A 13,180-nucleotide genomic window follows, 5' to 3' on the forward strand; every position below is an offset into this window, starting at 1 on the left:
CTGGATCTGGGCAGCGTTTCATGAAACCGTCATAACTACAAGTTCACCGACATCCCATTGAAACGTGTGTTAAACTTAATACACACATTTCAATGGGATGTCGTTGGACTTGTACTTATGACGGTTTCATGAAACGCTGCCCAGATCCCCGACACCGAACACCTGGGGAGGTTTCACGAAACCGTCATTAAGTCTAACTTTTTAGACATCGTATTGAAACGTGTGATAGAGATCTAACACGTGTTTCTACCAAATCTCCACGAGCTTAGACTTATGGCAGTTTCGAGAAACTAGCACTCGCTCTGAATCTGGCGCATCCACGGCCACGCTGGAAGCTCGGAGCTAACCGCCTGCGATGCATGCCCCGGACGCGACGGCAGCCCGCCCTCGAGCTAACTCTCCATCGCATCGTGCAGCTGTCTTTCTTCTCTTTCACGAACACGGTTGCCCGACTGAAACAACTAGACCACATTAGTATCCTGACATCAAGATAGGTCTCTATTATGTGCCCATCCGTCTGATTAAGGTAGGTTCTACAGTAACACCGTATTTTATTCTTTTTTTTAATAAATCTAACTTGCACATTCAAATGGAAATAATAGCCCTACCAGGTGCGCCGGGCCCGCCGCTCCCGCCCGGCAGGATACCTAGACTGGTGGACATCACGAGCCATGTCCCTGGTTTTGCCCACACATAGCTGCATTACTATCCTGGCTGTGCAGCTGTGTATTAAAAACTGTTCATATTGATTTTCAGCATTTCAAACTACACTGTACAAAACTCAACTGATTTCACTCAAAATCGGTACTTTAGTGATAGTTGATGCCCGCCCCCCCCCCACTCAGTGTTATTTAGGGTATGCATATGCGTGTCCCCCCCCCCCCCCCTTTGCAGCAAAAGTCCGGTGTGTAAAGTCCCTGCCCCCCCCCCCCCCCCCACTCAGTGTTATTTAGGGTACGCATATGCTCGTTCCCTCTTTTTGAAAGCACCCCCTATCTGAGGACTGCCAACATTTTCGAACCCCCCTTTCGCGGGCTTTTCACAGGCTTTTCCTGCCTTGGAGACCCCCCTAAATCAGGAAAAATGCTCAATGCACCCCCCTAAATTCAGAATAATTTCTCAGGAGTCAAAAGAGATGAGAGAAAAAAAAGAAAAAAAAAACCCTTTTTAAAGAAATCTCCGGGTGAAAAGTCAAATACACCCCTTTTTTTACAATTCTCGGGCCGGACTTTGTCGCACGAAAAGTACCCCTTTACCGGACATTTTGGTAACACGCATGCGGTCATTCCGACCCCTGCGTGGGGGGGCCGGGGTAAAGTCAATACGGGTCGACCTTTTTCTTTTGTTATACAAGCCTTTTTCAGCAAAAGTCCGGTGTGTAAAGTCAATACGGGTCGACCTTTTTCTTTTGTTACGAAAAGGACATTTTGGTAACACGCATGGGGTCCATCCGTTCTCGGAGTGGGGGGGGGGGGGGCCGGGAGTTGATGACACCTAAATAGCATACAATTTTTTCAACTTAGGTCTATGTTATAGTTATACTTAGAGATCTAGAATCTAGTCTATAGTCATATAGATCTAGACTAGAAAGAAAAATTCAAAAATTCAAATCGTGAGTCTACTGTCAAACTTGCTAATCAACCACTTTGTATACATTGTGTGCATTAGTGTGCAATTGTGTGCAATGTGTTCATCGTGTGCTATTGCTGCCTCTCAGCACGTACATGTAACAGCGCTAGAGGATACGCCTAAGCATTGACTCTAGCCTTGCTGGAGTGGTTTTGCCCTGCAGGCCTGGGTGGAATACGATATAAAATATCAAAAACTGTGACTCTAATGATTGCATTTTAGGCGTGGACTTTACGTAAGGTAGCATATGACGTTCAAATCAGATTTCTTAATAATCTTGCCATATGACCCATGTGCATCAACTTTTCACACGTATAGGCTACTGTCGGTGTCATCATGCATCCTCAGCTCATGGTAGCTGCTAGACGCAGGTTGTAGATCTAATAACATTGATATCACTTGGCCTATACCCATCATTTAATAATATTCAATCTGAGCTGTATGGCCCTACGTGTTATCAGTGCCTGTGATATGGTGTAATATTGAAGCCCTAAACAAAATTGCGCTTCAAAATGATCATGATAGAAATGCCTCAAAGAAGTAAAAATCTGTTAGTTTGAGTTACCATTTTTACCATACTCATTTTCCCCAAAAGACTGTAGTGTACATGAATGTAATAACAAATGAAATTTTGATTTCCAATCATAAATATCTTGATAATCAGACAGCTAGGCAATCGGCTTGTAAAGTCATGGGATTCCTGACTGACCTAAATGTTTGTAATCATGATTGCAGCATGAGCTAAATCCAGGAGTTTTTTTCTTCAGAATCTGAGGCAATGTTACCGAGCCACTTAATTGATACCCGTACCCCTATCAAGACTGATAATTGATATAAAACAAAAATTCAAATTTGTTCATAATAACCACTAGAAGTACCCACACTAAAATAACCTTACCCACTGGTGGTAGCTGTTAATACTAGTATGATTAGTATTACTATACTGTAGGACTAGTAATATAAACTCTTCTTTCTTCTCATACAAATCACTTTAAAATAATACAAACATTTAACAAAAAATGTAAATATTTGATACTGGAGGGATAGCAATTTGGTGTGTCACTCTCGATATGGGTGCCAATTAAGGCTTAGTGACATCCATATCATATTTCATGTTATCACCTAGCCCTAAGGCTATTCTAACCAGTCTAGCGAACAAGCTGTTGGTTGTCCCTGTTCTGTAATTGATCATCTTGGTTGCACTCACATTTATGGAAGTTTATGCAAATTTATGCAAGTTTATCCAAATTAATTGTTGACACTATTGGGACCTTTATGTGACTGTAGTGGAATTCACTGCTGCAGGGACGGATCCAGTCTGCAGAAAGGGAGGGGGCCGGCTGAAAGGGGGCCCAATTCGTGAAAAAATGTTGAGCACCGAGTTAACACCCACCACCCCCGGCCCCCCTTTGCTCCCCCCTTTCTCCAGGGGGGCGTCTTTTTTAAATCTAAAAAAAGGTTAAATTTACCTGTTTATGGGGCCAAGTGAGGGGGTCCCGCGGCCCCCCCCCCCCAATCTGGATCTGCCACTGCACTGCTGCAATAGTGAAAAACAGACACCATAATCTCTCTTCTCACAGAAGATTTAATATACCTAATGTTAAAGGGAAATCCACCTTATTCTCTAGTATTAGCAAACTACCAGTGGAAGGCTGAACAAATATAAGAAGCACAATGGGGACAATTTGATTTAAATTTAAATCAGACTAAAAGTGACAAAGTTACATGTACACATTTTTGAAGTTGTAAATTTGTAATCATTAAAACATGTAGGTATGGGCTCTTCAAATTGGCTGAATCAGTAACGTCTATAGGATGTAGTGGCGGACAACTTTTCCATTTGTTCCAACACACAGAATGACTAAAATGTAAATGAAAAAGAAAAAAAACATGTACATGTATGACTCAGAAGGTTCTTTATATCTTAAGAGGACCTGTAAATAAACTGATAATTTCCACAAGGAAGAAGGCACTTAAGATTATGTTTTGTATACAACAAACAGGAGAGTTATCCATACATGTCTACATCATGTATTTCAAACTTTTGCCATTCTCTTTTTCTTACAGTGTATTTTTTTAAAACCCAATTCAGGGACTCTTCAACTCACACATGTAATGTAATTTATGCTACATGTATGTTTCAGAGGTGAAGTAGACAACAAACAGAAGAGTTATCAATGTCTACATGAATGTACCAAATTGCCAATTTGAGATTCACATTTATTTAGTGATCTCATACTTCAAACATTCATAACTCTTAGTATTGGTCTGATTTATTTCAAACTTTTGCCATTCTGTTTCTCTTACATTGTATTTAAAAAAAAACTCAATTCAGGGACTCTTCAACCCATACATGTATTGTAATTTATGCTACACGTACATATTTTGTGTTTCAGAGTTGAAGGGAAATTTTGAATAATTTTTTCCTCATGTACATTTATATATCTATGAATGGTCAATCCCTGCTATTAATACTAGAACACAAGACATATTGAAGCCTCTTCAACAGGTACATTTTGTAAAGCTATGGTGGAGTACAACTGCTGTGAGTATTCTCAAACTTGTGTGTGAGTTTTGACAAGGGAAATAAATCACCAGCCCCCCCCCCCCCCAAAAAAAAAGCCTCAAAATTTCACTTGATCAAGGTGACAGAGATCCAAGTTATGGAATTGTATGGAAATAAGATTCTAAATCGTGAAAAGGATTTATATTTTTTAATTTGTGAGATTTTTCTGGTGTTTTTAAGTACGCTTCAACAAAGAGGTAGGCCACCACCAAAATTGACACATCCCCAATTATTAATGATTTCCTGTTCTTTGGATGCTTCTTCTTTATAAAAAAATGGAAGGTATTAGTGGGCAACTTCTCTGTGCATTAGTGAGTTTATGTCATTTTTGTTTTCTTACATTTTTATGTAAAACATGACCACCATTCGCAGTCATGAGGTGATATGAATGAGAAAATAAAGATAAACATAGTTGATTGTAAACATGGAGGATGATAACATTTAAGATAAAGAATACATGCGAAAAAGGTGTGAAAGAGAAAATGAGTGAAGGAAGAAGAACAAAGATAACTGTTTAGATACAAATGAGAAAAATAAAGGCACACACAGGGAAAGAGAGAAGAACCAATGAAAGAAGACAAAAACTGAGTGAAAAGTCATATCCTATGTAGACAGAAATAGGGGAAAGTGAAAGAAGAATATAAAAAACAGTATATGAATAGAAGATATTAAAGTAAAAGATAAAAGAAGGATAAAATAAGAGAACATGAAGCGAGGACAGAAAAAAGAAGAAAAAAGATGTAGACAATAAAAAAGGAATAACATAGAAAATGAGAGAAAGAGGAAAACAGAAGGAAAAAAAGACTAACATAGGGTTATCTCAATAAAAGGAGAAATTTAAACAAATAATAAAACAGAAGAATAGAAAACTGTAAAGTGCTGCATGATATTGAATGTAAATATATGTCACAAGCTTTCTATCTGGGCAGATTTCTCCTGGGTACATTTTGAAATTCTAATCACCTACTCGTCATCACAATGAAATGACCTAATGAATAAAATGATGTGATTTTTTATTTTTCTCATCAATGACGATTCATTAATTTTCAGATTTCCTGTTCTTCATCCCAAGTGTTAATATTTGTATAACCGATTTATGTTCTATAGTATTTTGCTCCAAAGTTACTATCCCGTTTCATTCTATAAAATGCACGATAAGCAGACTCTAGATTTGTGCAGCTACTTTTACATACATGTACATGTCCACTTTATTACCCCGTATCTGTAGCTAGATATTTGGGATGCCAATTTGAAACAAAGTCTGTCAAAAGTACCCTCCTTAATACCCTATTTCCAATGACACCCATGTACCTTTATTCCTGTTAGGTGCTTAACATTGCACAAACTTAAAACAAAACAGTACCTGGAACTTGCAGCTGCAAAGAGAGAAAGAGAAAGAGAGAGAGAGAGATTTAAAGAGAGAGAAAAGGAGATCATACATGTATGAGAATAATAAACTGGAAAGAGTGACTATTATTGATTGCAAAAGTGACTGCAATTATTTGTCAGTAAATAAATGAAATGTAAATTACTTTGGTATGTAGAAGGAAAATTGTAAGGTTCAGAATTCAGAATTATTTTCTAATCTGCCCTTCTCTATCACCTCTGCATTAACATCATCACCCCTTTTTAAATATCCATCTGATATCCCTCTAATAGAAAACTGAACAGCTTTTGAGCCATAATGCATGGCCATTCAGAGGATTTGTTTATGTTGGGGACCGGGGTAAAATGCAATAAATTTCATTTTCTGTTTTTTATTTTGTTTATGGAAACTGCCCCCTATCCTAGCCCCCGCTTCGTACAGTCATGGTTCAGTGACAAAGCAATGGCCTCGTAACTGTGAGGCCCCAGGATCAAAACCGTGTCGATGTGCTATATTAGTGCCCTTTTGTGGGGCATTAATCCTCGTTACTGTCATTTATGACTTAAGGGCGTAGGTCCCCTATTTGATAAGCATAGTAGCATACACATGCTTTAGCAGTCACGCAAAACACACATTGTCAAATTATTATTCAATAAAATCGGAGAATGGATACTATTATCTAGATCTATTATTTTTAAATTATTTTAAAAATAATTCCATAAAGTGGGGTAAAACAAAAATATTCCAACTATATGAGCGACAGTGTATAATGTGAAGCATCCATGTTGCACTTTCTCCCTCTTCGTATTCTTATGCCATTTTAAAAACTATTTATTACAAATCTTTAATATAGTAAGACCCTACATGTACATTACATGTACATGTGCACATATTTTCAGAAGAGTCATATTATTGAGTGGAAAATACAGCTTTTCTATTCAATTTCCATTATGTTCTATAGATTAGGTAAAGCTAAATTAATTAATATAATTTGAGTTAAAATACATGTTTCTCTGAGGATCCAAAACCATTGAATACTATTGATTACCTAAGATTTAACTAACCATGGTCAGTTATCTTTCATTACCATAATATTTTGCAATTTGTCTGAATTTGTATAGAAATAAATGAAACTAAAGTATAATTTGCATATTAAAAAGATAATGTTTTTCTCCAACAATAATCAGCTGATTATCCTTTATTTTTGTTTGTTTGTAGTTGTTTTTTATTGATATATTTTATTTATTTCCTGTACAAAGATATTAATTGCATAATGTTTTCTCCTTTAAATGATTTTTTTTTTCTATTTTGATCCAATTTCCAAAAGATTACCCCTTATCCCTACAGTATATGCAATCTCCTACATGTATATACTACATGTAGCATTAAAAGTTGGCCAGTCTTCCTTTTAAAAGTTATTGGATTTTTGTTTGTGTGTGTCTATGTCAAAGTTATTCTTATGCACATCTATTTTTCATTTATTCTTCAACTCTGGTATGATTTCCATTCAGTTTGGTATATATTGTATACAGTGTACATATTACGTAGAGCCGTTCCTTGGTTTTAGCGGTCTATGGTTTTAGTCTTTAAAAGAGGGTTGGGTGTGGAAATTTGTTCCCCCCCCCCCCCCCCCTCTGTGCAAAATTAATGACTGCTGTGGATTGCAACCTGTAAGTTTTACAGTGCACATCAACTTTATAATTAAGTTACCAAAGTTGGAACTGGTACATTTTTTTTATTATACGCACTGAATAGTAACTTTGAGACTAAATTTGCATAAAATCTGACTGTCCATACATTTTAGCAGTAATTTATTGTTTCCATTGTTGCAATGCCAAATGAAATAATAATTATAGCTTGCAGTAAAATCTTAGGATTTTTGTTTTTCTACAGGGTGTCTACTGTCTAAAAAGAATATGCAACAATATTTTTATTGGATACATTTTAAAGTTTTAAACGGTACTCATCCATTCATTTTGTTGGCAGTGCTGTGTTAGTATTATCTAAATACCATTTGTGTACAAGGAACAATACTACCCCACAAACTTAAGTTAGGATTGTTTTTGCTAGACGTATCACATTTCAAATGTTAAAGATAGCATGTTGCATGCATCAGTGCACAAGAATACTGTGGCTTCTACATTTTAAAACAAACTTTCAATTTAAGTCACTCTTATTTCTTGGAAACAATACCATCATTGATTTGAAAGAAAATAATATACTTATTCATGCAGCTCTTCAAATATTTATTTCAAGTTAAGCAACAACTACCAAACATTGATTTTATATCATCCATTTCAGCAGATCTGCATGAACATGTATTAACAATACCTACATGTAGTTTTTGTATTGTATATTATTATGCAGATTCATATGAGTAGAAATGTATATGTCTTGGCAGCTCCTGATTCAATTATATCCTCTCTCTCTCTCTCTCTCTCTCTTTCTACCTTTTTATCCCTCTTTTCCCCTCTTTTTTCCCTTTTTTTTACTTTCAATCACTCTAGCTACCTCTCTCTTCCCCTTTTTGATCGCAGGAAGTTGCAATATTGTTATTATGTCACTGTAATAGTTCTGTATAAATGCAACTTTACATGTGTATACTTATACTTAATTGTAACTATTGCTCTTACCCAAACTACAGTCTTCTTTGGAGCAAACTGTCAGACATTTGCGGTAGTATACAGCTGAAATGGAATTTCCGTTCAACCAAACAGTATACTTCAAGGCTATTTCTCAGCGACGAGGGTTAGCTCCAGGTAGCAGTAGCAGGTACATGTAACAATATCTTAAAAACATTTACTTACCTGTAAGTCCTTTTCATGTGAAGATGATTCAAAGTACAACTATATTTATTTATTGTATAAAATGACCTGCTTTCATAAAGTCCTCTTGTGAAATCTTATGAATTTGAGTCCAATCCCCCCCCCCCCACCCCCTTCCTGTTTTTCTGGCTTCTATGTATTCTTTGAGCCAGCCCTTTGACGTATGCTTAGATCTTTTAAGTTGCAAATTTAGAAATTGCTTTCTTCAGTCAGCAACATAATGCATGATTCACATAGATTAGGGATATGTACCGGTAACCCATAAGATATAAGAACAAATTGCGATAATGAAATGAAGTGTGGAAGAGAGGATCTGAGCTAGAAGACTATAAGGAGAATGCAGCCAAGGCTAAGCAGCAGGAACCAGTTTGGGCTTCACTCAAGACACAATATAGTTTTTGCAATGAGCTGTTAAATACTGGGTCTTTCCTTGCAGAGTAATAAGGGAGCAAGAGAAAGACCATCACCATGTATACACGTAGCAGAAACACAAAGCAAATAAATTTGAGACATTTTATGATTAATTATGTAGGAAGCCAAATCTAATTTCAAACGTCACTTGTCATCTTTTATGTGATAGATCTACAATTATCATAACAGTAATGTTTGTAGCCTTAAAAAGAAATTGCAAGAGGAATGTCAATAAATAAAGTCTACACCATTCACAAGATGCTAATTTGCATTTAACACCATTCCAACAACTTTCAAATCAACTCCGGCAATTATGTTCTGATTCTATAATACATCTTTGTAAATACATCTTTGTAATGTTTGCAAGTTTCAGAAGATGAACCCTGCAAGGCCATCAAAATTACGACAAGAGTTCCATATGTACACGTAACCACCACTAAAATTGAAGGAAAAAATATGGGTATGCTGGGTTAGGATTAGGATGAGAGTGAGGGTAGGCTATACAGCTGTGCATCGATTTTAGTGGGGTTATATATATGGAACTCTTTCCGAAATTGCCTGTAGTTGATTTTTTTCCTTTCTCTTTAGGTAGTTGCAGACATGTTGTTTTGGTCATTGAGTTTTTTGTCTGTAGTTTTTCTGCTTTTCTCAAAACCATCATTATATCAAGGTAGACTTCCCCTTTGATAACCAAGTTTCATCAGTGTGTGTAGTGAACATTCCCTCTTTTTCCAATACACTTTCGCAATATAATTAAATAGTTATAGATTAATTGTAATGCATCTTTGCAAGTTCATATTTTCATGTTTTCATGATTTGATTTATAACTGTTTTAATGCTAACCCTGATGAAACAGTACTGTAATTATTATGTACCTACATGTAATATACACTCACCCATAAACTTTATCATATTCAGGAGGATATCCTGCAAATCTATGATCATGGTTCTATTAAACTATACAATTTTCAATTAAACCTCCTTTACAGAAAGGGGAAATCAACAAGTGGCACCATTCATGTTTTTTTTTATAACTTATATGTGTAGATAGAAAAAATGCCTCACAAGGCTTTTCAAGATGATGTGGTCATTACCTCTTAATAGATTATATGTCAAAGTGGTTACAGTATGAGAGAACCTTTTCCACGTATGTAGGAGGATAGCCTTTAGATATATATTTAAAATTGAATTTCCAATCATTCTCTCTATAGATAAATGTACAGTATATAAAGAATGATATCTAGGGACTTGATAATGACATGTTCGATAATAATCAGTTTGTGTTCTTAATTAGATGCATTCATTCATTCCTAAAAGAAAGGCTTTGGAGCATACATGAATTTAAAAAAGAAGTCTATCCCACTTTATTTGTTACATGGAGGTTAAAGAATTGATATGATTTTAATTTTTTTATTAGAGACCTTTTGTAAAACCCTGATAGAATCAATTTTGATTTGTTTACGCGATTGTTGTATTTTTACCATTCACGCTATCATTTTCTTCTTTTTCTATGCAGGCTGGAAGTAACACACATGTGCAGTGTTTCAGTCGAAAACGAATACCACCCATTCAAAATCGGTTATAGGATCTTGTCCATATGTCCATATTTTTGTATGCATGTGAAACATGGACCATGACAGCAGACATTAAAAGAAGGATACAGGCACTGGAGATGAAATGTTTCCGCAAACTCCTCAGTATCTGGTATAGAGATCACATAACCAACGAGGTAGTGAAAATCAGAATTGGAAACACCATAGGGCCGTATGAAGACCTCCTGACTTCAGTGAAAAGATGCAAAGTAAAGTGGTATGGGTATGTCACATGATCATTTGGACTGGCCAAGACTATTCTACATGGAACAGTACAAGGAGGGAGACGAAAAGGCAGGCAGAGGAAACGATGGGAAGACAACATTAACGAGTGACCTTGACTGAAACATCATACTTCGTAAAGCCAAGAACCACGAGGAGTGGAGGAAGCTGGTAGTATAAATCTTCAGTGGTGCCCCAAGGGTCAGCCAGACTGTGGGATAGGTGAAGGTGAAGGTGAAGGAAGCTAAGAATCAGATAGTTAGACATTATATTGGATCATTTATCCTTTCCTTCAAAAGGAATGTTGCTTTATACTGTAGCACATAAACAATGCTTTTTAATTGGCAATATTTCAGTTCAGTACGCTTGTTATTAATTTCATCAAACATTAAAATGTAAAAGGGAGAAACACTGTCATTTGAAAATCAAAATGTAAGTCATAAAAATTTCACTGTCTAACTATCTGAATCTTGTCAGGATCCATGTACGAGTTAGTGCAATTCTTTTCTCTTCACTACAACCGCATTGATTTACTTTAATAGCATGTTACTAGGTACATCAATTGATGAGAAAAAGCAGCAAAACGCTTTAAATTTGTTGTAGTCTTAAAATTAAAGTTGGAAGTTTCCTAAAAAGGGAATTTTAGAACACTCCTTCAACTGACATGCACGGATGTTATACTTATGAATTTCCATACATTAATGTCTTTGTAATGCATGTTACCAAACAAAAAAAAGTATCATCAACCATTCTTGTCATTTCCTGTGCAATTATTTTCACATCCTGGCTTAACAGTACATAAACAGTGCTCTTTTATTTTCAATATTTCAGAAAAATGCATTTGCATTATGATACATGCAGGTATAGTTGGTCAAGTAAGAATATATTTACAGCATGCTCACTATGAATTGATTAAATCGCCATTGAATCTAAAAGGTATGTTATACCTCATTGTATATTCAGAAGGAAAAAGTGTGAGGATAGCTTTAAAAAAAAAAAAAATCATGAGTATCCATAATGATGTGAATATGTACATGTTTGTTTGTTGCATATGATTCTTCCTTGGTATCAAAGCTGTAATAATTGCATATTTATGATTCAGCATAATACTTTGTTCATTACAAAAAAAAATATGTCATAATTTTCCAAAACGGTAGTGTAAAGAATAATGTAAGATTGAGGTAAGATTGTTACATATATTCTCTATACGTATCAACTAAAATGTAAGTTTTCAAATGAGATACTATTTTGTCCCCAGATGAAATAAGTAATGGATCTTTTTTGTTAAATGTCAGCAAATGATCTAAATGAACATGTGTTCGGGTATATCAAATCTTGTACATGTAGTTTCTATAGCTAATATAGTTTGGAGGACTTAAAGATAGAAAAACTGCTGATTGATTAATTACCATTGTTTGTATTGTTCACTATAACCAGCAAGTAAAGGGACATTTAGTAGATGCCAAGAAAGTATTTCCAAAGCAATTACATTTCTCTTATCCTGTAATGTATTTTTTGCGTCAATAAAAGCAAATGTGAGGGTTGTCCACATAACATCACAACTACAGAACAGTTTAATTGAAATTAACATACATATTACATGTATATATGTGTATTATGGAATAACTTAGAATATTTCATAATTTGTTATTATTATCCAGTTCATTACATTTTTACCAATGTATTTCTTCAATATTTCTACTTTTCCTCAGAGCATATGCTGTGAACTAATGGATATTCCTTGTCAGTTCCATCATGTTATGTCAATGGGCTTACACTGTATGCGTGTACATGTCCTTTTTGCAATGTACATGTGCTACGAAAATGTCAACAATATTGTTTGAGATATAAAATATAGAGTTAACAAGTGAATTATTCATACTCCTTGTAAATGTGATTTTTGGGGATGCATTTTTTTGTAACTTAAGAATGAAAGGTTGACTGGGTGAATTAGGGCCCTTTTAGAAATAAATGTACATGTAGTTGTAACGTTTTCAAATGGATGAAAGTTTTACGGTGTAATTGTTGAAATCAAGAATTTTAAATTCTGTTTTCATGTTCTCACAATAGTTGTGTTAAAATTACAATAAGAAAGTTAAAACTTGTAAAAATATGCCACCTTGAAAATGGACTAGACTGAATAATTTTGAATTTGTAATATCTATGACAATTATCAACTGCTTCAAATTATGAACCACAGCATTAAGGGTGGTTTGCAGTGGAACTTACATGATTTGCATATTTAATATCAAAATTTAAACTGTAAGCTAACTTTGGCAGACAACACCGAATTCATTGAAAACTTTACTGTGAATAGATGAAGATGATGATGATAATAGTGACGATGTTGGTGGTGATGATGATGATGGGGATAATGATGGTAGTAGTGGGGATAATGATGGTAGTAGTGGGGATAATGATGGTAGTAGTGACGACGACGATGATGATGGTGGTGATGATGGTATAGTAATGATGATGGTGGTGGTAATGGTGGTAGTAGTGATGATGATGATAATGATGGTAGTAATGATGGTGGTGATGATGGTGATAATGAAAGTTGTAATGCTGG

At 35.4% G+C, this 13,180-nt stretch overlaps 1 long non-coding RNA gene across 1 annotated transcript; it reads left to right on the plus strand.

Annotated features, from left to right (window-relative positions):
• Positions 1-368: 368 nt before the first annotated feature.
• Positions 369-12,490, plus strand: LOC115928134. The gene is made up of 3 exons (XR_004065909.1): positions 369-526; positions 8,206-8,333; positions 10,314-12,490. It is a non-coding gene; the product is annotated as an uncharacterized LOC115928134 (long non-coding RNA).
• Positions 12,491-13,180: the final 690 nt, after the last annotated feature.

This window comes from Strongylocentrotus purpuratus, unplaced genomic scaffold (assembly GCF_000002235.5).
Source record: "Strongylocentrotus purpuratus isolate Spur 01 unplaced genomic scaffold, Spur_5.0 spur5_scaffold_21, whole genome shotgun sequence".
NCBI classification, from domain to species: domain Eukaryota; kingdom Metazoa; phylum Echinodermata; class Echinoidea; order Camarodonta; family Strongylocentrotidae; genus Strongylocentrotus; species Strongylocentrotus purpuratus.